The sequence below is a fragment of the Pristiophorus japonicus genome, chromosome 23 (genome assembly GCF_044704955.1).
Source record: "Pristiophorus japonicus isolate sPriJap1 chromosome 23, sPriJap1.hap1, whole genome shotgun sequence".
Taxonomy (NCBI): Eukaryota; Metazoa; Chordata; class Chondrichthyes; family Pristiophoridae; genus Pristiophorus; species Pristiophorus japonicus.
In genome coordinates, this window is record NC_091999.1 from 23,240,966 (window position 1) to 23,268,252 (window position 27,287).

Consider the following 27,287-nt stretch of genomic DNA (forward strand, 5'->3'; position numbering starts at 1 on the left):
GACCACACATATTTTATTCTTTTGCTCAACAAACCTATCATTTGTGCATTTTCAATCTCCATAACATATCATCTGAATAAATCCACATCTGGGTTTCTAAATTAAAATGTAATTCAATTCTAGGTTCAAACTTAATTAAAACTTCCTTCATACGGGACAACACTGCAAAGGGTTAAAAAAAATTCACTCTGACTGAAAAAGTGGGTGGGGCCATAACAACAGACAGCTCTACCACTTTCTGAAGCAGGCTTTCAGACAACTGAAACATTCATTAATTTCCACATCAAATATTCCGCAGTCAAAAATCACACAAGCACTTTCATTCAAAGACAGACATTCACAAAAATCTCTTTTCATTCAACAAAGCTTATTGTTTGGCCGGCTCTATTTTTGTATCCATACTTCACTTCAGATAGTCACTAACAGTTTTTGTTATGGACTTCCGAAAAATATCTACTAAGCGAGCCTTCTGGCCCCCAATCAATACTTTATTTTCCTCAGGTCCTAATCATAACCCTGTTAGTGGGGGATACAAATTTGGGCCAAATTCCTCTGTCCATTCTCTTCTGTCATCTATATCTATTTTTATACTTACATCCTGTTGTCTTTTGTCACTTTCTCTGTCCATCTCACCTTCGGGTATCTTTCTATTCATCTTTCCGGCTGTTAAAATTAACTTTTTCCCTTCATCATATCCTGCCTTAACCATCTTCATGATCTTTTCAGATTTATCTTTCAGAAACTCTTCTGGTAGTTTATACATCAGCCCTCCAAGGGCCTTGGCAGATTCCTTTGCCATTTCATACATTGGGGCTTTTTCCCCAGTTCCCGTTTTACCATCTTTACTTAAGCAGAACTTTTTAAACCAAGGCTTTTTACCTAGTGCTGTGTTTCCGCCTTTACTTATGCGGAACTATTTACACTGAGGCTTTTTCCCCGATATCCCGTATACGCACTTATTGTCCCGACACTTACAGTATTTATTTACAGTGTCCTGACGCACCCTTCAACTGGATTTACTGGCTGCATGGACTCTACCTCAGATTCGTTGGATCTCTGGTTACTTTGCGAGGGGAATTTCTCAAGGTAATTCTCTACTCACTCGTTATTGAGTTGCTTTGGCTTTTTGAGTATAATCTGCCCGTCCAGTTGATCCTGCTGACTGCGCCACGTTGATAGAGTTAACTTCAAACCACCACTCGGAGTCGTTCGCCTTAAAGTAAATGCAGTTTTATTAATAAAAGATACAAGGTGGCAGGTGAGCTATCCTTGACTGAATGCTCTGAGAAACTGCCAGAGACATCTTATTTTATACAGTTTCAGATTATAGCATTATGTAATTACGCAAGTTACAATTAATATGTGCTGATTAATTAATACATGATTATCTGGTAGGTTGCTTCCTCCAATCTGCCCTCTATATACTTTAATTGGTAATTCAGGATACATGTTGTTATGATTCTTTTTTATTTAACTTGGATCTTATAATAGAATTCAAATTCTATGTTATCTGTGTCTGTGCCCAGCTCCCAAGGCCTTTGGTCTATGCATTGGAACATCTGAGCCTCTGCGGAAGACATCCCACACATGCTTCCCACAGACTGAAAAACAGGCTGTGGGATCTATTTTAAAAATCTGCTAACTCCATTTTAAAACATCCCAATTATTATTATTAATTGTAATTACAATTTGTGATCTGCCCTTTCAGTCTATTATGGGGTATCTTATCGAAGGCCTTTGGAAATCTAGATAAATTACATCTACTACATTACGTTAGTTTACGCTATCTGTTACTTCTTCGAAAAATTCTAAGAATTTGGTCAATTCAAGACTTTCCCTTTTCTTATCCATGCTGACTATTCATTTTTGCATTCTAGTTGTTCTTCCACTTTCTCCTTTAGCAGGGAATCCATTATTTTTCCTCCCAACGACTTTAAGTTGACTGGACTATAGTTCCTCAGACACGTTTTACCTCACTTCTTATAAATAGGTATTATATTAGGTATCTGCCAATCCTCCGGCACTGCACTTTACTCTAACGAAATATTAAATATGTTTATTAATGCCTCTGCTATCTCTTCCCTCGATGTAATTTGTCCGAAGCCGGCATTTTATCCATTTTCGGTTTGATTCGTTTTCTAATATTTTCTCTTGTTATTTTAAATGCAGTTATTTCATTTCTAATATCATCCAATGTCATGTCCACCTGTGTTGACTCCCTGATAAATACTGATGCAAAGTAATTGTTTAATATTTCTTCCTATCTCTACCTGTGGACAACCTTCTGAGCCACGTACCTTGGTATGTATTGTGGATGTCCTCCACGCAATCTTTATCCTTATCGTTGGGCAGGAGCAGTATTTCATTCTCAGTTCTCCTCTGATCTCGCTACACGGCACCCAATCAGCCACGGACTTTACTGAACCTGCGCTTTTCTGTGGGATGTGACTGTTTTCTGGATTAAATCACTTATCCTGTGTGCTTCAGAGTGTGTCGAACTCTCACTCCAGCCCAATTACCCTGAGCCAGAGCGAATAAAGCAGAGTCATTTCCTGCAGATGTGGGAATGTGGGACAGATTTTGTGTCCACAAACTCACACACATTACAGTCTCGACTCATTGCCTAACCTGCCATCTTTAGTTATTTTTTATAAATGTATTTGCTTATTTACGCACTGAATTAATTTAATTACTTAGTTTTTATTCAATGGTTATTTATAATTATATTAATTAATTAGTAATTATAGTTAAATTATTAATTTAATAAAGTATTGTTATTGTTCCCAGGTCTTAGTGTGGACCAAGCTTCGAGAAAAAAGGTAATACTCACCAAACGTTCATCTACCTGCTGTATTTTGGAGGACAAAGCAGCACCTCCTTCAACCACTGTTCCCATTCAAACTCTCACCAAATTCCGTTTAATATCACTGTGCAGAACACACTGTGAATCAGCAGTTAGTGTTTAGTTTTATACCTTTGGAGCCACACACAAGTTACAAGTGCTGTCTCAGCTCCATGACCATTGCTCGCAGTAATTAGCACATATTTAAGACTAACACTTACAGCTGACTGATAGGTAACTACCACTAACAGGCAGTTTCTGCTAACTTCTGTTTTTAAAGTTCTAAGTTCAATTCAAAACGCTGATCTAAATTTCCCTTCTTAGAGCTAATACTCAGCCAGACTCACCCCGGACTTACCACTGAATCTCACCTTTCTCTACGTTCCCAAGTTTACCACTCTCTTTGTGCACTCCGTTTAAGATCAGGATGTGGTAATCGAGTAAGCTCTGACATGCTCTGCTGGGCCGAAAGAGTCGGGGTGGGGAAGGTCGCTCTGTAAATTTGCAGTCCACAGGCAGACGGGCTGCTAACTCCCAGCACCCCCAGGGAAACCTCAGGGGAACCGCCTCAGACCAGTTTGCAGCCGCGAGCACGGAATGGACTATTTCTTTGCTGCAGACATTAAGTAACTCTTTGTAAAGTGATGGGTGAAGGAGATGGGATGTCTGAAATGCGATTCTGAGTCAGCCACAGGCCAGGGCGTGGTCAAAAGTGCAGGTCTGTGATGTCACAATGCTCAGGCACAGTGTCATGCGAGTTTCCCCGCTTTATTACATCACACATACTGCAATACCTAGGAACAAAGCTCGTTACCACCCTCCCTGAATGCTGCATATTATGGGCTATGTTTAGCACGGAGATTATTGAGAGAGTGAGGATGAGCTGAGTTTAATGTGTGTCGAGTGTGTGCGGGGAACACTTCATCCTGCAGATCACCGCATTGTTCAGGCAAACTTACAAAGGAACGTTATAGTGGTGAATGTCACTGGGATATACTCCGTCTGTAGGAGACCCTTTAATCCCAAAGGTAGATTATCTGAAACAAGGATACGTCGCTATCACCAGGCGCTGGGGCTGCTCAGGTTAAACCCCACTGGGAGAATAACACATGGAGCCTGCAAAGGGATGAAAGCACTGACCTTTGAGCCTTTGAAACCTTCCCTCTCTGGCTGTCGTTTGGTCCCAGGCCATTTCCCCCGAGCTTTCCCTGGGAGTGCTGGGGACTGAGCGGCCCTTCCGCCCGTGGACTGAAAAGTAACAGAGCCACCTTCCCCGTGCCGCTCCCTTTGGGTAAACACATCCGACACGAGCCTGGCGGTCGGGAGCTTTATAAACCCGTCCCAGGCCGCAGCAGACGTCTTAGCGGGGATAAAACCTGCAGGAGTCCAGCGGGACTGATCTCCGTGGACTTCCCCACCTCTAGCATTTTTTTTAGTCGCTGAATCCGGGCGGTGAAAGATGAAAACAGGCCTCACTGTGTGTGTATCACAGAGATGAGCGGATTGGGCAGAATACACGCCCAAAACATTGTGTGATTCTTATTATTTAATACATTTAACAATTACAGTAAAGGGATATTTCACCACATTCTTCAACTCCTCTCTAAATTTCGTCTGGGTCACGGCATAAATACATGTGTTGGTGCAGCAACTCAGGAGCTGAAGCATACATCCCATTTCCTGTACATATTGAGGTAAAGATACACGAATAACGTTTAACGAAAACAATCGTTCAACCACAGAATATAACATAAAAACTGCCCATAAGAGGATAAAATTTCCGGATATAACAAACAATAAAATTATGGATTTCCTTCGCTTCTCCATCTCTGGGTCACTGGGACTCTCCCCACTGCTGTGGGTCCTGAGTCTCCTGCGGGCTCTGCTCGACACTAAAACGTGTCTGACAGTTAAAGTATTGAGCAGAAGGATCAGAACAAATGGAATAAACGGTGTTATAATATAATGAAGGAATACAATTACTGCCCATGATACTGACTCATAGACTTCCCATCGAACATAACAAAACCAGGGACTATTGGAAATCTGATACTTACCTCCATACATAAAGTACCAGAAAGTGTTCTTTACACAGAACAACGCACTCACTGTTCCCACAACCACAGTCGCCGTTTTCTCGGTGCAATATTTGGTTTTGATCTTCTGACAACAAATGGCTATACATCGATCAAAGGTAAAAGCAACTGTGAACCAGATGGAACAGTCTGTGACTGCGTAAAGCAGGATGGCATGGATATTACAAGCATTAGTCTTCCACATGAACTCAAACGCGGTTGAGTAATGAATAGGAATCTGCCTGGATATCAGGTCGAGGATAACGACCAGTAGATCCGCCGCTGCCATTGCCACCAGGTAACAGCTGACACACTTGGAGAGACCGCACCTTCCTCGAGACAGGATCATTATTGTCACTAAGTTCACTGCAAGAAAGAGAAAAACAGGGAATTTATATTTCAGATTGAGAGCATTAACAGCTGTCTCAAAGAATTATGTGTGAAATGAGTCAGGATTAAGTGAACCAACCAATGGGACTTGTGGTGTTTGGGTCAGGACTGATGAAATCATTGGATGGGACGTTTGCTGTTTGGGTCAGGACTGATTACACCAGCGGATGGGTCGTGTGGTGTTTGGCACAGGTATTGAAAGAACCAATATATAGGACGTGTGGGTGTCGGGACAAGGACTGAATGTACCAATGGATGGGACGTGTGGGTGTTGGATCTGGACTGAATGTACCAGTGGATGGGGTGTTTGGGTGTTGTGACAGGGAGTGAGTGATGCGGTGGATGTGATGTGTGGTTGCTGGGTCATGACTGAAAGAATTAATGTGTTGGACTTTTTCCAGGTGTCTAAAGCTCCGAATGAGACTCTGATAGAACGCCATATCCAAGTCAGAGGAAGCAATAATTCAGCACAAGAAGCCGCGAGTTTGTGAATAACCTGTGTTCATTGAGGAGAATAAAGTCATTGTCCAGGGATGGGAATGTAGTATGGGGACAGCGAGGGGGATGAAATCTGTGTCCAGGGAGGAGAATGGAATTGGGGGCCAAGGGACGGAATGGAGTCTGTGGCCAAGGAAGGAATGGAGTCTGTGACAGGGAGGGGAATGGAGTATATGGCCCATGAGAGGAATCGATTCTTTTTCCAGGAAGGGGAATCGAATCTGTGTACAGGGAGGGGAATGGAGTCTGTGGCCAAAGTGGGGAATGAAATCTGTGGCCAGAGAGGGGAATGGAGTCTTTGGCGAGATTACTGCGGTTGTGTCGTAGGCTGAAGAAGATGAATTGAATTGTATTATTTGTCGAAATCAGAACCTTTCCAACCATTGTTTTGAAAGTACACTTTGTAACTGGCTTAAGCTGACTTTCCAAGAATATTGCAAATAATCTTTAAAGAAGGGACTGTCGCTTTACAATAGAATAATGATAACTCATGTTTTAAGATGTCACAGAAGATTTTCGAACGTGTCTGTTTACAGCTGGAACTGTGTCAACCAACTTCCTTTCACCTGGTGTGAGAAAGTTACAGACGTCCAGTTGACAGAGAGAGTTTGAGACTGGAAATATCAAAATATTTCACAATATAGTGCTCCATTTTGAATAGTTGCTACCGTGCGGCCCACACCGAGCTCTCCTGAACTGTGGCTGAACAAGGGAAATAAATCAATTCAAACACAACAGAATAAACATTTTACTGGAAGACGTATTGCAGTTTTAACCCTGTCCTGACCATCTGGAATTAGTGACTTTGAGGCAGAGCGGGAGGCAGTGGAAATTACGACAACTGTCTATAGCTGAATCATTAGTGAATAATGTCTCATATCTCAGTGTATTCGTGAAGGATCTCTCAACGCTGATTTCCACTGGTCAGTGTCATTTACAATAACCAGAGGTCCTTAAAACACTTGTTACCGCTGAACACATATTTATTATCCAACACTGGGCATCAGTGCAGAAAGCTGACTGCAAGCTGTTCAATAGTATAATCGTTCACTAACATATCTGTGTCAATAAAGTCACATTTCTGTCAAATCCTGTGAACCACTATCACTGGAAGCAAGTTGTGGAAACAACATACTTTTCATTGAACTGGGAGCAGCTAATTAACAAATGATCACACATTACATGACAGAAACCTATTTGCATTGCCAGACACAGAACAAGAGGTTTAATTGAATACAATTAATAACTAGAACTAAAGGACAAGGACAGCAAATACAGAGAAACATGGGTTACATAATTAATTGCAGATGAAGGACTCACCAGGAACACCAACAGCAGCGAGGAGCGGGTAATAAATACGTTCCACATTGAAAAGTGCCCACAGGATCCAAAGCTGAGTTGGAATCTCCCAGAACATGACTTGACTTTCTGTGAGCTCCAATGAGCGCTGTTCGTTTTAGACAACAACTTCCTTCAAACATTGCTGTACAGACTGAAAAAAAATCCCTATTTATAGCCTGAGGGAACTCTCCAGTGAGACAATTAAACTAAACACTGAAGGATATTAATCACAGTCACTGAATAAACAAGTTGTCCAAACCTGTTCTTTGCATCACTTTCAATTGCAAAATATTTTAAAAGCAACGTGGCTTTCAGATCAAATAACTTTATCCAAAACCAAGCACTATTGGTCAAAGCAGAAATAGTTAATTCCACAGAATCACAGCATACATGTGAAGGGAGCAACTTTCATTTCGGCAGTTTCTGTTATTACTGAAATGTAAAATAATTCTGTAATTTCAGATTTTCAATTCACTTCTCGGGGTAACACAAGTGAAATAAAACAAATGGAAGGATAGAGGCAGGCTAAGTAAATGTCAGTAACATACACGGGGACTGACAGTACAGTGCAAATTAAGGATACATGGGCACTGATAATACAGTGGTTATTAAGGGTACATGGGGCAGATAATATATTGGTCAGTAAGGGTACATGAGGACTGATAATACAATTGTCAGTAAGGGTACATGGGGACTGATAATACAGTGGTCAGTAAGGCTACATAAGAACTGATTATACAATCGTCAGTAAGGGTACATGGTGACTGTTAATATAATTGTGAGTAAGGATACATGGGTACAGATAATACAGAGGTCAGCAAGGATACATGGGGACAGATAATACAGTGGTCAGTAAGGGGACATGGGGCAGATAATATATTGGTCAGTAACGGTTCATGGGGACAGATAATAGAGTGGTCAGTCAGGGAACATGGGGACAGATAACATATTGGTCAGTAAGGATACGTGTGTGCTATTATTACAATGGTCAGTCCGGATTCATGGCAACCGATGCCATACTGACAGTCACACGCCATCAAATCGTTTATTCTCCTCAGAGCAGGGAATGTAGAGACTGGAGGTGAGGAATGGAGATGAAAGGAGCAGAGAGGTGAGGAGGGGAGAAGAGAGAGGACAGGAGGTGGGAGGGGAGTAGACGAGAGGAGATGAGTGTGGAGGAGAGGAGAGGAGGGGAATAGGATTGCAGAGGTGAGGAGAGGAGATGCGTTGAGTGGAGAATACAGCAGAACAGAGTAGAGGATAGGAGGTGAGAGGAGAGGGTGGGAGAAGGAAAGAGTGAAGATGAACAGGAAGGGGAGGAGAGGTTAGTGGAGGATAGGATAGATGAGAGGGGGAGTAGAGAGGAGAGCAGAGGAGAGCAGAGCAGAGATGAGTAGAGGAAAGCAGAGGAGAGTTTATAAGATGAAAGGAGAGGAGAAGAGAGGAGAAAAGAGGGGAGAAGAGAAGATAGGAGAGGGGAAGAGAGGAGAGGAGGGGAAAGGAGATGATAGTGTAGTGGAGATGGAAGGAGAGGAGAGTGGAATAGAGGTGAGGAAAAGGTAGGGGAGAGGAGTGGGATGAGGGGAGTGGAGAGGCGAGGGGAGTGGAGATGAGAGTGTAGGGGAGAGGGGTGGAGAGGAGAGTGGAGTAGAGATGGGGAGAAGGTAGGGGACAGAAGAGAGATGAGAGGAGCGGGGAGAGGAGGAGAGGAGCGTAGCAGAGAAGGGAGGAATGGAGAGAAGTGGAGAGGTGAGAGGATGAGAGAGAAGGAGAGTAGAGCAGAGGAGAGGGGAAGGGCAGTGGGAGAGCAGAGGAGAGACCATCAGAGGAGAGGAGAGGAAGAGAGCGGGGAGAGCAGGGGCGAGAAGAGATGAGAAGGGAGGGGAGGAGAGGGGAGAAGAGAGGGGAAGTGGAGAGGAGAGTGGAGAAGAGAAGAGCTATGGAGTTTCGAGCAATGGAGAGGAGAATAGAAGAGATGAGAGGATAGCAGAGAAAAGATGAAAGCAGAGTAGAGAGAGTAGGTAGTAGATTAGAGGAGAGGAGAGGACAAGAGAGGGGACAAGGGAGGAGATTAGAAGAGAGTGCAGGAGAGGATAGAAGAGTGGGTAACGGAGAGAGGAGTAGAGGTGAGTGGAGAAGAGGGGGGGAAGTTAGGGGAGAGAAGAGGAGAGAGAAGACAGTGCATGAAAGGAGGAGGTGAAAAGAGGGTAGAGGAAAGGAGAGCAGAGGGGAGGAGAGGGTAGGATGGGGAGGAGAGGAGTGGAGAAACGAGGACTGGAGAGGGTACAGGAGAGCAGAGGGAAGGAGAGGAGCGGGGAGGAGAGGAGAGGGGAGAACATCAGACGACACAAGTGAGGAGAGGAGTTAAAATGAAAAGGGAGAAGAGGTGAGGTGGAGAGGAGAGGGGTGAGGAGAGGAGGGGAGAATTTATGGGAGAGGAGTCGAGATGATTGGAGTGGAGACGAGTGGAGAGGAGAGAGGAGAGTGGAGTGAGAAGCGACCTGAAAATAGGAGAGAGGAGAGGATAGGGGTGGATCGGGGAAGACGGGAGATGAGTGGAGATGAGACAGCAGAGGAGATGAGAGGAGAATGGAGGAGAGGGAAAGGGAGGAGAATAGTGTAGGGGAGAGGAGAGAATGGAGTAGAGGCGTGGAAAAGGTAGGCAAGACGGGAGAAAATGAGGCACAACAGAGTTGATGAGAACAGCTAAAAGGGGAGGAGAGTTGAGGAGAGGGGAGAGGAGAGAGGAGAGGAGACAGGAGAGAACGGGAAGACAGGTGAGAAGAGAAGTGGAGAGGAGAGAGGACGAGATGGGAGAAGGGATGAGCCGAGTGGAGAGGATGGGGGAGGAGAGGGGAGAGGAGAGATGATGAAAGGATAAGGAGGTGAGCAGAGGGGAGAGGAGAGGAGTGTGAAGGAGAGGAGAGGTGAAAGGAGGAGAGTAGTGGAGAGGCGAGGAAAAGAGAGACGAGGGGAGAGAGGAGGGTAGAGATGAGCAGGGAGGGGACGAGTGTGTAGGGGAGGAGAGGGGAGAGGAAAGCAGAGCAGGGGAGAGTAGTGGAACGGAGAGTGGATGTGTTGAGAGGAGAGGAGAGGAAAGCGGAGTGAAGAGGGGAGGGGATTAGAGGAGAGGACTGGGGAGAGGAGAGGGTAGAGGCTAGGGTGGGAGAGGAGAATAGAGTAGAGGAGGGTAGAATGTAGGGGAGAGGAGAGGAGATGAGCATTGGAGAGAGGTGAGGAGAGGAGGGGTGAGGAGGGAAGGCGTTGTGGTAAAAAGGAGGCTTCTCTCCTTCAAGGTGGACTAACTGATGTAGTTAATCGACACCTGCCCTTCCGTTGGGATAAAACTAGGCTTCTCTCCCTCGGGGTGTACTAACTGATATAGTTAATCGATACCTCGTCCAGCTTCCCACTGTTTGACGAACACGGAAGTAAACAAACGAAACCTCAGGTTTATCGGTTTTTTTACGAGCAATGCACGGGAAGGTTCAGTATTGGAACCTCCGAAATAGAAGAGTTTTGAAGCATAATTTATACAGGTGTTGGAGAGGAGCTATCCTCCTACAAAATCATCGATAGGTCTATTGCTATCACCGAAGTTACAGTGATTTGTCGACTCTTATCAGACGGGCTCCGAGTGGTACATGAAACTGTCCATCTCTCATCATTGTTTTATTCCATTTTGCCCTCTACCCCAGTCTATCCGACGCCTGGTGTGGTTGTCCTGGCTTCTTTATCTCTTGATCAGCGACTTTTAAACAAAACTGCTGACTTTGGCTGTTTAAGTGTTACTCAGGTTAAGCTATGATATAATGCGTATAAGTGTGTCATACCTATATAAACAATTGATAAGTTCACTACCTTCGGCATAATTCTGACCCCCTATCTAGAACCTTACTATTTATCCCTTACAATTACCCACTAATGGCCCTTGACTATATGCCCAAGATAGGCCATTTCACAATTAATTCCACATGGGTGAGATTCCAGGGTTGTCCTTTCACTTGGGTAGTGCTACTTCCCGAGCTCCTGGAGCTATCTGTTGGCTTTCCCATCAAGGTTATACTATGTATGTCCTTTCTGCCGGACTATCTGATTTCCCTTTCTTCAATGTTTTAACTATAGTACGGGCTCGGGCTTGCCTCTTACGTCGGTTACAGCTTTCTGAAGGATAATACTAGCAAGGTGAGCACCCTTGCACCACAACCAGTACATTGAGTCTAGCTTAGTTCATGTATAAGTCCTTTGTAGCCAACATTTTCTCGGTGTTTGAATTATGCCACGCCTGGAGTATCTGCTGTTTCATCTATCTTCCCTCCACTTGGGGTCTTCACTGTTCTGCCGAATTTCTGCCCCGCCTGGAGTATCCTATATGTTGTCGAATGGTGTCCAATTCAGTCGAGTTTGTTTCTCTTTCAATTCGAGTATCAGTTTTCATTTTGGCCCGCTGGTCTTCGCATAATCTCCTCAGGCAATGTCCATCATTGTCCCATCGATCATTCCTCCTTTAGCTCAGGGGTTATAATAAACCCATTTATATCTGTCTCATCAAGTGGAGTAAAGCAGAAGTCTATATCCATAATGGTGCATGCGGTGTTGCTTTCTTCATTTCAGTTGCAATGGTGGTCACACATCAATCTCCATATCCTCGTGAAACAGCGATAATTTTGTAGTCCTGTGTTAGTGGAGGTGATGCTCAAGGTTAACGCGTCCACGTGGTTATATCCACAGTCATCTTTGATCATTCGTATTGGATCTCGACATAAAGCAACTTGGTTATTTTTATAACAATCTACATATGCTGAGATTCTTAGTACTATTGTTCTCCTCAGTTACATTTCTGGTTTGTCATCATACCACAAGCGAGTTTGATTCCTTATTTCTCCTGCATTGTTTAGTATAGAGGATCTCCTGTTGTCACATCATACTGTGGTAGAGATAATAAAAAATCTATTTAAATGTCCGGTAACACAGCTGGCCTTTGAAACCCAAGCATGACTGTTTCTCTGCACCTCGCAGGCATGAGTCATGTTTTTTCTAAGGTCCACTTGGTAAATATATCGAGTGTTATCCAATCCGGCACCTTTCCATTCTGAAGCTACTCTATGTTATGTTGTATTCCATTGAGCAACCATGCTCCATATCCTGCACGTACTAGTTCTGTCTGTATGGTTTTACTTAAGTTGCGTTATGCTCTATTCATTTATATTTCTGGTGTGGTCTCGCAATGTGTGCGCCACTGTAATAATTCGATTTCTGCGCCATTACCCAGCTGTGCCTGTATCTTTTCATTATCCTTATCTCTTTACAGCAATCCCTGTCAGGTTCATGCGAAGGCGTTAACTGAATCATCTATCGTGTGCAGGTCTATAGTTTCGCAACTCCCGCCACATACACGTATCCCGCCGTGTATTCTGCAGTGTATCCTGCCACGTATCCTGCCGTGTATCCTGCCTCGTACCATTTCTAGTATCCCTCTTTTTCCCCTGACCCGTTTTTTTTTTACCTGACCCTCTTTCCACATTAAACTTCATGGTTTTGGATTCAGCGCCTTTAAGTGCTCGAAGGATCATGTTTCTATACAGGCTTATACTGTTTAACCCGCAGATGTTGGGGTAGCTTTATTTTTTAAATTTAGGAATACAGTAATTATTCGCTGACGTACCCTGAAGTGTATCTTATCCTTGGTCTGCCTTATCAATTTCTCTTTTGCCCCAGTGTTCACAGTTGGACAGGTTTGTGGCGCTGGGGGTGTGATGGTCGAGGCCCTGGTCATGCTCACTGTTGCTAAACGAGTGGATGGGGCCGTGTTGGTAGGTCTATCTCTGGAGATATCCCTCCACCACCATTCATAGATGTTAGTGAAATCTGCACCCCCTTCCCCGGGTGCAGTATGTTTGTCCCTCTTGATTAAAAACACACCGCGGTCTTATTCCCACTAATTATGGTTCTATATTATTGACTCATCCCCAATGTTGTTTTGTTTCCTTGTAACGTTGTTTTATGCCCGTTATTTAACTCGACTATTGTTCCGTCCGTCACAATCAGTGTTTTTGATGTTTTATTAAACTAATGTCGCCCAAGTCCCTGTAGTACTGGCCTTGCCATCCCGCAGTCTGTTGTCCCTGATATGAGGCTGCCTCACTCCACGTTATTTCCACGAGCTCTCGAGTCCTGCAAAAAGCAATATTTTCCGGTCGTCACTGGTTAGTTAGTGACCATGCTTTTTTAACTGGATCCAGTGTTTCCACTTGCCGATACTCCTTATAAGTACCATAACTTACCATGATTACCTGATAGAGACCGATCCATTTGGATGCGATCCCGAACCTCTCTGGGGTAATCTCTTGACTGCCTATTTGGGGTGTTTGGAACTTCTGTTTCTTAGTGTCGTTCTCTAAATCCTTGATTTGCTGATCTCGAACCTTTGACTCTAAATCATGTAACTGCTTACAGAGTTCCATTACAGATTTCCATATTTTTTTAGTTCAAAGGTATCATTCCTGTCGTTCGACTAGGGGTTGCCTTGAGCTTTATTTATACTCGGGGTATCCTGTCTACCCATAACTTTCCAGTCTCGTTGATGTGGGATAGTTTTTGCCTAATCCCTAAGCGCACGCCTGTATCATTATCTTCCCTGTGAAGTGTGTACCTTGATATGAGTTCAGCTGCAGTGCCATTATTTTGTTTGCTAGGATCCTGGCCATGGTTTCTACTGAACAATTCCTAGTGGCGAAAGCTTCTACCCACTTCATAAACGTGTCTATTATAACTAAGCAGTATGTTTTCCCCTTGTTGCTGGATAAAGGTCCAATAAAATCTACCTGCAAATTTTCCCAGAGTCCCTTCGGTCGGGGCTGATGTCCCATTCTGACCTTTACTTTCCCCCCTGGGTTGTATTTTGCGCATATCACGCACCTTCTGCAGAGGTCCTCTATATCTCTAGATATTCCCTTCCACCACCAGCATCTGGACATCAAGCTTATCATGTTGGTTCGACCTGTATGCACATACCCGTGGTATAAATTTAATAGGCTCCCCTGGATGCATTCCGGGGCCACAACATTCCCATCTTTTCTCCATATCCCGTTGGTCCCTTGTTTGGCCCATCTCTGCTTCCACTCCTCCTGTTCCTGCGGAGTGGCCTCTCCCTGTACCTCAAGCATATTTACTTCCTCAGGCCCAATTGTACATGCTCTGCCTTGGGCTTCCCCGGTCAGTGTACCTGCCACTCGCTTGGCTGCTTCATCTGTCCATGCATTCCCCTGTTCATACTGATCATTATTTTTTACGTGTGCTTTGATCTTTATTATCGCACACTCCTGGGGTAGGAAGGAGGCTTCCACTAGATGTTTCCCAATCTCCTCATGTTTAATCGGTCCTCCTCCTGAGGTCGTGTATCACCGTCTGCTCCAGGCTATCATATAATCATGCTCTACTCCGAAAGCATATCGACTGTCTGTATAGATATTTACTCATTTTCCCCTCGCAAGCCTCAGAGCCTCAGTGAGAACCACAAATTCAACCACTTGAGCTGATAGATTCTCTTCTAACCGTCCTTCCCCTTTGACCTGACCGCTGCTATCTACCACGGCCCATCCCGTCTGTGGTGTCCCATTGATATAGCGCCGAAACTCATCTACATATAGATCCATGTCTGCCTCCTCAAGCAGGGTTTCACTTGCCTGACTACTTCCCTCATCTTCTGTTGTGCTACAATGATGCTCCTCTCCCTTTGTAATGATCCACCCTGCAGGCATCTTTTATTATTGTTACCGTCCCGTTGAGTGGGGCGGGGGGCGGGGTGGGGTGGTGGGGGGGGGGAGGAGGGGGGAGAACATTATTTACCTCCTCGCCATTTGTGCATCGAATACATTTTTAGCCTTCCAGTGTTAAGTAATTCTACTAAGGTACGCTGGGTTTGTAGAATAATGCACCCTGACATTATTATTGGTTCGTTAACTCTGATGGCCCAAGCCGCACAGTCGAGGGCAGCAACGCACCTGGACAGTCCTGCAGCTACAGGTTGCGGTTTGTCTGAGTAATATGCCACGGTCTATGCCTGTCTCCATGTAATTGAATCACCACCGCGTTATAATGATGGTTAATGTGGTAGGTATAGACGTGAAAGGGCCTATTCTGGTCTGGTAGTCCCAGGGCTGGAGCCCTTGTGAGAGTTTGTTTTAACGGCACACATGCAGTTTCTTGATCTAGGCCCCAGTTTACTGGCTCTTAGGAGGGTTCCCACCCTTTGACCTGTTTCTGTATAGGTTAGTCCACCTTGGCATATTCGGGAATAACATTTCTGCAGTAGTTGAATAGCCCTAGTACCTGCCTGACCCCTTTCACGGTTCCTGGTCTGGGGATTAATTGAATTGCTTCCTTACTGTCCTCGGGCATCTGTCTCTTCCCTTACGATATTATGTATCCCAGATATGTTACTTCGCTCCATCTTTCTCCTAAGTCTACTGGTTCCAAACTCCCTGACAATATTCGATGAAATATGCTCCAGCTGTTATTGAATCCCAGTGGTACCTTCGCCCATGTGTTTTGTTATCCATTTACCGTGAAGACAAATTTTCCTTGAGACTCTTTGGCTAAGGGAATGGTCCAAGTTCCATTCACTATATCCAGCATGGTGAATATCTTATGATCTGGATCCAGGCCATTAAAAATTGTGGCTGGACTTGCCACTATTGGGTGTTCTCCGGAAGTCACCTTATTCAGGGTGGTATAATCGATAGTCAATCGGTAAGACCTGTCGGGTTTCTTCATCAGCCACACAGGTGAATTAATGGAGGCTATTACATGTTTCAATATACTTTGCTCCTCTAATTCATGCACTATCTGACAGACCGCTACCTCAGCTTCGGGTGTTAATTGGAACTGTCGGTGAGCTTTGTGTTAGGGTCCAGGAATTTTGATGGGTGATATCTCTGCTAATCCATAATCTTGTTTGCATTGTGCCCACAGAGTCGGGTATAATTGGCACACGCTACCCCATACACCCTTTGTTTCCCACTCGGGTTGGATTATGGTTGTTCCTACCACTCGTTGCTGCTGGTGTCCCGGGTTTTCGAACTTAATTCGGTTTTCGTGCTTATCCCCCAAAATTATCCGATTACGCTGAAGAGCTATCAGTACCCGTATCTCCCTTAATGTATCGCTGCCTTCTGTATGCCTTCTTTATGTTGTCTTCTGTATTCTGACAGCACCAAAACTGAACAGGTAGCATTACCCCTGTACTTCGACAACACCATCTCACTTCGGGTTGCTTTCTGATATCCCCCACTCTCTCCTTGTATGTTGATGGTCCTATGGGTCAGGGGCAAATCTAAGTTGGCTATTGGGTATTCTCTGGTTGGGGCGGTGGTGGCCGTGGTACTGATACCTGTCTGAGCATGTCCATCAGATCTTCCCTGATTAATGGTATTCCCTTCTTTGCCTGTTTGTGGTCTCGCCATCCAGCGCCTTCCTCATAACTCCAGCAATATTTGGCCAAATGTCCAAGTTTACCACAATTATGACATTTCCCTTTAGAATTGCCGTAATGTCTGCTTTTCTGCAGGCAATCCCTACTGAAGTTGCCTTCCTGATTGCAGTTTAAACATATCAGTGGAGATGCGCGGGAGTCTGTCTCTTCCTCCTTCATCTCTGCTGCTAACGCTGTTGCTGCTATTTTTGCTCTTTTATCCCTTGTTCTAACTTTAACCCCTCTTCATGTTCTGACCATTCCAAAGTTTCATCATAATCATCTCCTAACTTAAATACTCACGTAATTATCTGTTGATGTGCCTTTCCTAGTCCATTCTTAAACATTTTCAAGAATGCTGCATCATTTCTGTTGCGGTCATCAGCCCCAGAGTGGTTTTTGTATTCAATCCACTTTCGTTCCCCGTACTCCCCACCCCTTTTCCCTGCCTTTTGAGTGACAGTATTCTACTCCAGTCTTTTGTCAAAGATCTGTATCTCGACTATTTTGCTTTAGCGGGTGGTAACTTATTCATTAGAATTTGTCTCCTGTGGGCTGAGGGGCACCTCCTGCATGGTAATGTGGGCTGCTCTACATCCGCTGGAGCGAATGGTGGTCGTGCGTATCAGTGCCACTGATAAATAGCCATTATCAGGTGCTGGGGCCACCTCTACTCCAAACTCATTATCCCTCTCTGGTTGACTGTTAGGTTGGGGTTGTGGACTGCACTTACCCACCTTGGGGTACATTATCTCTATTACCGTAGGTGATGGTGCTCTGGCTGTGCTCTGCACTATCCATCTGGTCCTGTCTTTTTCTCTGCCAGCTTATTTATCTTAGCTTCTAACTCTTGAATTTGATGTGTTTAAGTATCTATCTGTCCTCTGTAGGAGGTGAGTAAACATAGAAATATAGAAACAGAGAAACATAGAAAATAGGTGCAGGAGTAGACCATTCGGCCCTTCTAGCCTTCACCGCCATTCAATGAGTTCATGGCTGAACATGCAACTTCAGTACCCCATTCCTGCTTTCTCACCATACCCCTTGATTCCCCTAGTAGTAAGGACTTCATCCAACTCCTTTTTGAATATATTTCGTGAATTGGCCTCAACAACTTTTTGTGGTAGAGAATTCCACAGGTTCACCACTCTCTGGGTGAAGAAATTCCTCCTCATCTCGGTCCTAAATGGCTTCCCCCTTATCCTTAGACTGTGTCCCCTGGTTCTGGACTTCCCCAACATTGGGAACATTCTTCCTGCATCTAACCTGTCTAACCCCGTCAGAATTTTAAACGTTTCTATGAGGACCCCTCTCATTCTTCTGAACTCCAGTGAATACAAGCTCAGTTGATCCAGTCTTTCTTCATAGGTCAGTCCCGCCTTCCCGGGAATCAGTCTGGTGAACATTCGCTGCACTCCCTCAATAGCAAGAATGTCCTTCCTCAGGTTAGGAGACAAAATTGTACACAATACTCCAGGTGTGGCCTCACCAAGGCCCTGTACAATTGTAACAACACCTCCCTGACCCTGTACTCAAATCCCCTCGCTATGAAGGCCAACATGCCTTATTACATAGGCTTTCTTCGTTTTGTTTTCATTCTGAATATCCCCACATTTCTTCTGTCTGTCAGGTGAGTCTTTTTTCTTTTATTAAGAAATCCAAACTAATAATGTCCAGTATAAAACATCTTTCAATGGAAAGGGTTAACTCCACTACAGGTCTGTAAGAAGGTCTGGCGTCATTACATGACTTCGGGTATCCATCTGAAAATATTTCCCCAAGTCTTTGTGCTTTCAAAACTTGATAAGAAATTAGGAATCCGTTCAAATAGCAGAAATTATTGGTAAAGTTGTCAAAATAAAACCTTCTCAGCGGGAAAGGCAGCATTTTAGATTAAACTCCAATTTCTCTACACACCCGATTCAAATACGTGCCAACGAGTTTTTCATTGATTTAAAGCGAGACCACACATTTTAATAGCTATTTTGTTTACAGAAATCCAATTTCCACGCAAGCTATATACATTCCAGTATTTTGTTTTTTTATGGTCCCGTTCACTGAGCAAATCTTGTGTTTTATTTTCTCTCGGCACAAATCTAAACTTCGGTGCCGGTCCATCTTTTTAAGAATCCTGTAATTCCCAGTTTTTTCTTTCTGTGCTGAGTTCACATAGCTTAGATCTTTTCCCCCTTTTGAATCTGAACCTAATCATTTTTTGATGACCTTACTCCAGTCCATAGTTAAACATCTTTGTTTCTCTTCCTCGGCAAAAACCGCTGTCGGGTTTAACTCATAAGTTTTTATATTTCAACCAATATCCTTTTCACAGCCAATTTAAATCTCGTTTCTTCAAATTAGGTTTAGTATTTTGATGATCTTCCTCCAGTCCATTTTGCTCAACATCTTTGTTTCTCTGCAGCTTTCAAGGTCAAATTTCTATCTTTTGATAAAAACAAATTGTCCTTTGTAAATTCAATTTGATATCCAACATTTTTCTTTTCTTTTATTAATTTTCCATTTATCTCAGCGAGCATTTTATCCCACTGGCCAGTTTTCCTAGGATCCTGGGGTCCCATCCCACAGTTTAGGTTGTATCCCTTCTTGTTTGCACCGCACACGATCAATACCAGCTTCACTGTGTTATTACCACGTCATGCTTCAGGACATATGCCTTATACTTCCCATAACGATCGCTGGGGTCCACTCCCCATGCGGTTGCATTCCTTCTTTCTCAGGCATACACCTATCCCACCCTTGGTTTTCAGCCATCTGTGGTTCGTTATAAGTTGTCCTACAGCTGACCCCTTCTAATTCTTTATACAAATTAGCTCCTTCCCCGTCAATGCTACAGCTGCATGTGGTAAAAAAACATGCTCACTACCATTTAGCTGTCACGTGATCCAGGTCGGAAGGTCTGCATCCGGTTCATGACGCCAAATGTTGGGGTTAAATGGAGGCTTCTCTTCTTCGACGTGGACTAACTGATATAGTTCATCGACACCTCACCTTTCTCCCACTGTATAACGACCACGGATGTGAACATACGAAATCCAGGATCAACTGGCTTTTATTACGAGCAATTGCAAGGGAAGGTTCAGTCGTGGAACCTCCGAAATACAAGAGTTTCCAAGCATAACTTATACAGGTTTTGGAGAGGAGCTATCCTCCTGCAAAATCATTGATACGTCTATTGATATCAGCGAAGTTACATTGATTTGTCGACTCTTATCCGACGGGCTCTGAGTGGTAAATGCAACAGTCCATCTCTCATCATTGTTTTGTTCCATTTTTCCCTCTACCCCAGTCTATCCGACGGTTAGAGTGGCTGTACTTGCTTATTTATCTCTTCCTCAGGGACGTAAAAAAACTACTGACCGGCTGTTTAAGTATTACAGAGGTTACGGATTCAGTTCAATGCGTTATACATTTGCGCTGTACCTAAATAAGCAAGTGTTACCTACGTAGCAATTATAAGTTCAAGAACTTCATCATAATTCTGAGCTCCTATTTGCACCTTATAATTTATCCCTTGAAGGGGTCGATGCAAAGCCTCCATCATTGTTCCCCATGAGTCCTCTAATTGTTTGGTGAGACGTTTATTCTCTCTGCTTAGATCTTCTTTTTAAATCTCAAGATTTCCTAATTGTTTACATTGCAGCCCCTACGTGAATTGCATTGATACTCTGCTGTTGCATTACTGCAGTTGCTGAGGCAAATTGACTGCAAATTCACAATTTTCTGTTTCATGTCTGAATCTATTTTCTGCAATTCTTCATTCTTAGCCGAATTTTTTTTCCAGTTCTGATATTTTATCCTATAATTCTTTCTTGACCTTTGATTGACGTCCTGCGAAGTACGAAGCTGCACAGGTGACTAGACTCATCGCCTTACCCAGCTTCCATTACTTAGCTTTAATCTGTTCATCAATTAAAGTGACCATATCCTTAAGGGATACATTCGGATTCTTCCCTAGGCAATCTAGCAACAGTGTCTGCACTTGAGTTTCGTCACATCTTTTTTCTAACTTTTTCTGATACTCTTCCAAGAGACACTCCTCCGGCATCTGAAAATTAATTATTTTTAAGTAAGCTTCATTAATGAAGATAACAGTCACTAGCAGTTGACGTAAATCAACCTTACACAAGATTTGATCGGTGATCAAATGATCTGCCTTGCATCTGCTGGTGATACACAACAAATTGTTTTCAAATAGACAGAAAATATTACAAGAGTTCCCAATTAACTTGATTATTGAGTATATTGCATTTTGTTCAATATCTCTTTGTTTTGTTCCTTCGTGGTCGCCAGATGTAGTTTTTAACCAATGAGCAGCTTTTTGCCGCTTTGCTAACTATAGCAATTCAGCTATTTCCAGGGTATATACTTAATTGAAACTGGGAGACTCTTGTTCAGATCATACCAAATACTTTTAATACAGGTATAGTGAGTAAAAACAGTGTTTTATCAAGTAAATTACATTCTGTTACAAAAAGTAATACTTAACAAATTACAGTCACAGTCTAATTCTCGATAGCGTCCTCTCGAGCTGACCGTGGTGCGGACTCCTTATCTCCTGTTCGCTTGATTCGCACTGCCTTCTGAGTAGAAGAGCTGTTACTTTATAACATTTTTCTCCATTCAAAAACTGTGAAAATTTACAGCTGTTGTAGCCTTACAGTAGAGCATATTATCTACTGCCTTTGACTTTCTATGTTATCTCTATCTCCCTCCCTCTCTGTGGCAGGAATCACTTCTCTGAGAACAATTATACAGACCACTGTCGCACAGAATTAATTACTGAGCTTGGCTTTACAAAAATATGACAAGAACTGGTACGCAATGTATACCTTTATGTTATTGATTAATAATTTTGGCCTTGATCGTTCTATTTCTAAATGAAGCTTTATCAGCAGTTAAAAAAATGATAAAATAATAATGACTCAATTTTAAAATGATGCTTTGTTCATGTGTGTAAATGTGTATGTATGGTTATGTCGAAATGTTTGTTTATGTTGAGGTGTAAGTGTGTGTGAGTTTTCGTGTAACATTGTGTTCACATGTAAGTGTGTGTGTGTGTGTTTTGTGTTAGTTTGTGTTTGGATTTATAGGCATGTTCATGCTTGTGTAAGTGTGTTGAGGTGTGTGTTTTCCTGTAAGTGTATGGTTATGTCTCAATGTTGTTCATGTTTAGGTGTAAGTCTGTGTGTGTTTGTGTGTGTATGTTTCGTGTAAGTGTGTGTTTTGATTGATGTGTGTGTATAAGTGCAATAGTGTGTTTGCATGTAAGCGTGTGTGTGTTTTGTGTAAATCTGTATTTGGATTGATGCGTTTGTTTACGAGTGTGTGTGTGTTTTATGCAAGTCTGTGTGTGGATTGACGTGTGTATTTACCTGTGTGTAAGTCTGTTTGTGTGTTTTGTGTAAGTGTGTGTGTGGATTGATGTGTGTGTTTATGTGTGTGTAAGTGTGTTTTTGCAAGTGTGTGTGTGGATAGATGTGTGTGTTTATGTGTGTGTAAGTGTGTATAAGTGTGTTTTGTGTAAGTGTGTGTGTGTGGATTGATGCGTGTGTTTATGTGTGTGTAAGTGTGTGTGTGCTTTGTGTAAATGTGTGTGTGGATTGATGTATGTGTTGATATGTGTGTAAATGTGTGTAAGTGTGTTTTGTGTAAGTGTGTGTCTGGATTGATATGTGTGTCTATGTTTGTGTAAGTGGGTATAAGTTTCCGTTGTGTTAGTGTACGTTTCGAATGACGTGTATTATTGTTTTGTTCAAAGTTTCAGAGAGTACCAATAACTGGATTTGACAATGATGGTTTTCATTATATTCTAGTTATGTATAATATTATGTTTCAGGTTGTTAGTATGTCTTTATATGTAAGTCTTTGTGTGTTCATGTGTAATTGTGCACTTACACAAAAACACAAACTTATACAAAATCATCAAAACACTTACATGTGAACACACACAAACTCACTTTCACATGTATTCTCCTCCGCTCTGTGTAAATGTTTTCTGTGTGAGGCGCAATGTGACATCAGCCGAACGATTGCAACAATTCAACCGATGGGCTTCAGCAACATCAGGGACACAACTGTGAGAAACCCGCAGAGGATTCAGTCACCAGTTTAGACATGGCCCATTAGAATTCAACATGTTAGTTTACAATTAACAGGGACTGTTGCACCCCCAACTCTATTTAAAAATATTACGTGGAATAAATAGTTATTTCAGAATATAATACTCATATGGCAAGTTTAAAATCTTTAGATCATGGGTTAGAATGTACGATGGCAACGTAGTGCATTTAAAAGAGGGTAGTTCACTTCCCATCTCCCTGCGGGTGCGTGTGAGAGGTACAGTGAGTTAAAATTACCCTTTACTCCCTCTCAGCTGAAGTTACCTTCAGGAATCCTGTAATGAGAGAACTCCACCCAGTTTCTAACTCATGCTGTATCTGAGCTGGGAGCGCTGGCTGTACAAGCCTTGGGACCGAGATCCGCAAACACCCTACTTCAGATAAAAAGCCCTCACATTGGTCAAAATACGCAACATAATTAATTGAGTGGCTGTGTGTTCAACTCACGATGGCAGAAAAGCCCTTTATTGTTTTTTATTTAAGAACTGAAAGGCAATCGAGACATTCTCATCGACAAGAATGACTAAGAAAGCTATAAAGAAAGGAAAGATACATTTCAAAGGTAAACTTGCGCAAAACATGAAAAAGGATAGTAAAAGCTTTTACTAATATGTAAAACGGATAAGAGTGACTAAAATAAATGTTGGTCCCTTAGAGATGAGAAGGGGGATTTAATAATGGGAAATGTGGAAATTGCTGAGAGCTTAAACAATTATTTTGCTTCGGTCTTCACAATGGAAGACACAAAAACCATGCCAGAAATTGCTGGTCAAAGGAATGTGGGAAGGGAGGACCTTGAGACAATCACGATCACTTGGGGGGTCGTGCTGGACAGGCTAATGGGACTCAAGGTAGAGAAGTCCCCCGGTCCTGATGAAATGCATCCCAGGGTATTAAAAGAGATGGCGGAAGTTATAGCAGATGCATTCGTTATAATCCACCAAAACTCTCTGGACTCTGGGGAGGTACCAGCGGATTGGAAAGCAGCTAATGTAAGGCCTCTGTTTAAAAAAGAGGGCAGATAAAAGGCAGGTAACTATAGGCCGGTTAGTTTAACATCTGTAGTGGGGAAAATGCTTGAAACTATCATTAAGGAAGAAAGTGCGGAACATCTAGATTGGAATAGTGCAATCAAGCAGACGCAGCATGGATTCATGAAGGGGAAATCATGTTTAACTAATTTACTGGAATTCTTTGAGGATATAACGAGCATGGTGGATACAGGTGTACCGATGGATGTGCTATATTTAGATTTTCAAAAGGCATTCGATTAGGTGCCACACAAAAGGTTACTGCAGAAGATAAAGGTACGCGGAGTCAGAGGAAATGTATTAGCATGGATAGAGAATTGGCTGGCTAACAGAAAGCAGAGAGTCGCGATAAATGGGTCCTTTTTGGGTTGGAAATCTGTGGTTAGTGGTGTGCCACAGGGATCGGTGCTGGGACTACAACTGTTTACAATATATATAGATGACCTGGAAGAGGGGACAGAGTGTAGTGTAACAAAATTTGCAGATGAAACAAAGTTTAGTGGAAAAGCGGGTTGTGCAGAGAACACAGAGAGGCTGCAAAGAGATTTAGATAGGTTAGAGAATGGGCTAAGATTTGGCAAATGGAATACAATGTCGGAAAGTGTGAGGTCATCCACCTTGAGGGAAAAAAAACAGTAAAAGGGAATATTATTTGAATGGGGAGAAATTATAACATGCTGCGATGCAGAGGGACCTGGGGGTCCTTGTGCATGAAACTCTTTTAGGAGCAAACAAAAAACATTAAACCGTGCCCCCCGATCTGGGGGAAGCACCAACATTTACAAGGTTTCTTTTTGGCACAAAAACATATTTTTTCTCCAAGTGCCCCCTATAAAAAGGGAGGGGGACACTAAAAGCACCGGCAATTAAAACAAATTAACTTAAAAACATAAAATCAAATTAAAATTTGGTTGCCGGGCGTGATGATGCACTCCAGTCCCTCCGGTGCCCACCTCTTGCGGAAGGCCGCGAGCGTACCGGTGGACACCGCGTGCTCCATCTCCAAGGATACCCTGGAACGGATGTATACGCGGAAGAGAGGCAGGCAGTCTGGCTGAACGACCCGCTCGACCGCCCGCTGCCTGGACCGGCTGATGGCCCCCTTGGCCGTGCCCAGGAGCAGTCCTTCGAGGAGGCCCTCGGACCCAGCCGCTCCCCTCCGCACAGGGTGCCCGAAGTTCAGGAGTGTGGGACTGAAGTGCAGCCAGAATTTCAGTAGCAGCCCCATTAAATAACAAAACAGGGGCTGCAACCTCGTGCACTCAATAAAAACATGGAACACGGACTTTTCCAGACCACAGAAATTGCAGGCGGCCTGGGAGCCCGTGAACCGGCATAAAAATTTATTCAACGGCACTGCTCAGTGCACCACCCTCCAGGCCAAGTCCCCGACAAATAGTGGGAGGACCCCTGTGTAGAGTGCCCTCCATCGAGGACCCCCGCCTCCTCCGGACGGCAAGATGGTATGCCATGGCGTGTCCGGATTGCAGGCGAGGATGGCAAAGTTGAGAGTGTGCAGGAGCAGCCCGTATAGGAAAACCCTCCACGCAGAACTGAAAGGCACGGAGGGGATTTCTCCGAGTCGGCTCAAGTTGTGAGGCGCCGGCCCCCGAGGGAGGTTCCGGGGTTTGGCGCCGATGAGGAATTCCGTCCCGACGGGATCTCCCCGCGTGCTTGAGCCTCCTCAATGCACCTAATGGAGTCGGGGCCCAGAGCTGTTTTTAGCGACTCGATGGCATCGGCCGCGAGGCGGACGTTGGCGGAAATTAAGCGCCGCGCCAGCGTGTCTGGCGCCATCCAGCCCGCTCCTCCGCCATCGAGCAGGTCCCTGGCCCTGGTCACCTCACCAGCCACAGCCTTCTCGTCCGACCGCCACCTAAAACCTCGGTCGTGGAGGTACGGATTCCCGAGCAGCGGCTCCTGCAGGACAGCCGCCACTCCAGTCGGTGGAGAGCTGCGCTTGGTGGAGACTTTGTTCCAGACCCTGGTGAGTTCCTTGTAAAAGACAGGCAGCTCCTGAAAGGCGGTCCTGACGCCCCCCACACTCACAAACAGGAGCTGCGTGTCGTAGTTGAGGCCGGGCTGCAGGCGGAAGAAGTACATCGCCAGAGCATGCCACCTAGGAGGGGGTTCGACGTAAAGGTATCTCTGCAGGGTCTGAAGACGGAAAGTCACGAGCTGGGTGCTGACGCACATCAACGACTGACCGCCCTCCCCAAGCGGGAGACTCAAGACCGTGGCAGAGATCCAGTGCTTCCTGTTGTTCCAGAAGAAGTCCACCAGCTTCTTCTGTATCTTGGTTAAAAACGCAGGGGGAGGGGTCAAAGTGACCAGCCGGTACCACAACATTGCGGCCACCAGCTGGTTTATGACTAGCGCTCGACCCCTGTAGGACAGCATTCGGAGCAGTCCTGTCCAGCGCCCTAGGCGAGCGGCGACCTTGGCCTCCAGCTCGTGCCAGTTCGCCGGCCAGGGTTCGTCGTCGGGGCTAAGGTAGACTCCCAGATTGAGGAGATGGGTCGTGCTACAGGCAAAAGGCCTGAGCTCCTCCGGCAGGGACTCCACCCGCCACTGACCCACCAGGAGTCCGGAACATTTCTCCCAGTTGATCCTGGCGGAGGATGCGGCCGAGTAAATCACCTGGCACTCACGCATCCTCCGCAGGTCAGTGGGATCCTCTACCGCGAGGAGCACGTCATAGGCGTAAGACGAGAGGACGACCTCCACGCCCGGCCCTTGCAGAGCCAGTCGCGTCAACCTCGTCCGCAGGAGGCGCAGGAAGGGCTCCACGCAACCAGCATATAACTGGCCGGACATGGGACATCCCTGGCGCAGCCCTCTCCCAAAGCGAAGGGGCGCTGTCAAGGACCCGTTAACCGTAATCTGACACTCCGCGGTGGCGTACAAACGTCGGATCCGGGATACGAAATGCGTCCCAAACCCGAAAGCGCGCAGAGTTCCGAACAGATAGTCGTGATCCACCCTGTCGAACGCCTTCTCTTGGTCGAGGGATAGGAAGGCGACCGAAAGACCAGCCTCCTGGGAATAATGGATGAGGTCCCGGACCAGATGGATGTTATCGTGGATTGTCCGGTCCGGGACCGTGTAGGACTGGTCGGGGTGGATCATGTGGTCCAGCACGGCACCAAGGCGAGCAGACATCGCCCTGGCTAAGATTTTGTAGTCCGTGCTGAGGAGGGAGACCGGGCGCCAGTTCTTAAGGAGGCGGAGATCGCCCTTCTTTGGCAGCAGGACGATGACTGCCCTGCGCCAAGAGAGGGGTATCTCCCCGGTCACCAGACTTTCCCACAGGACCCACGCCTAGTCGCCCCCCAGGACTTCCCAGAATGCCCTGTGGAACTCCACGGTCAGCCCGTCCAGCCCTGGGGCTTTTCCCCTCGAGAGCCGGTCGAGGGCGCCGGTCAGCTCTGCAAGGCTAAGCGGAGCTTCCAGATTATCGGCGCCCTCCGGGCTGACCTTCGGCAGGTCCTCCCACAACAC

The 27,287-nt window shown here is 44.8% G+C and overlaps 1 pseudogene; it reads right to left on the reverse strand.

Annotated features, from left to right (window-relative positions):
- LOC139235441 (oocyte zinc finger protein XlCOF6.1-like) overlaps positions 1-26,603 on the reverse strand; it is an 82,272-nt pseudogene extending 55,669 nt beyond the window's left edge.
- Positions 26,604-27,287: the final 684 nt, after the last annotated feature.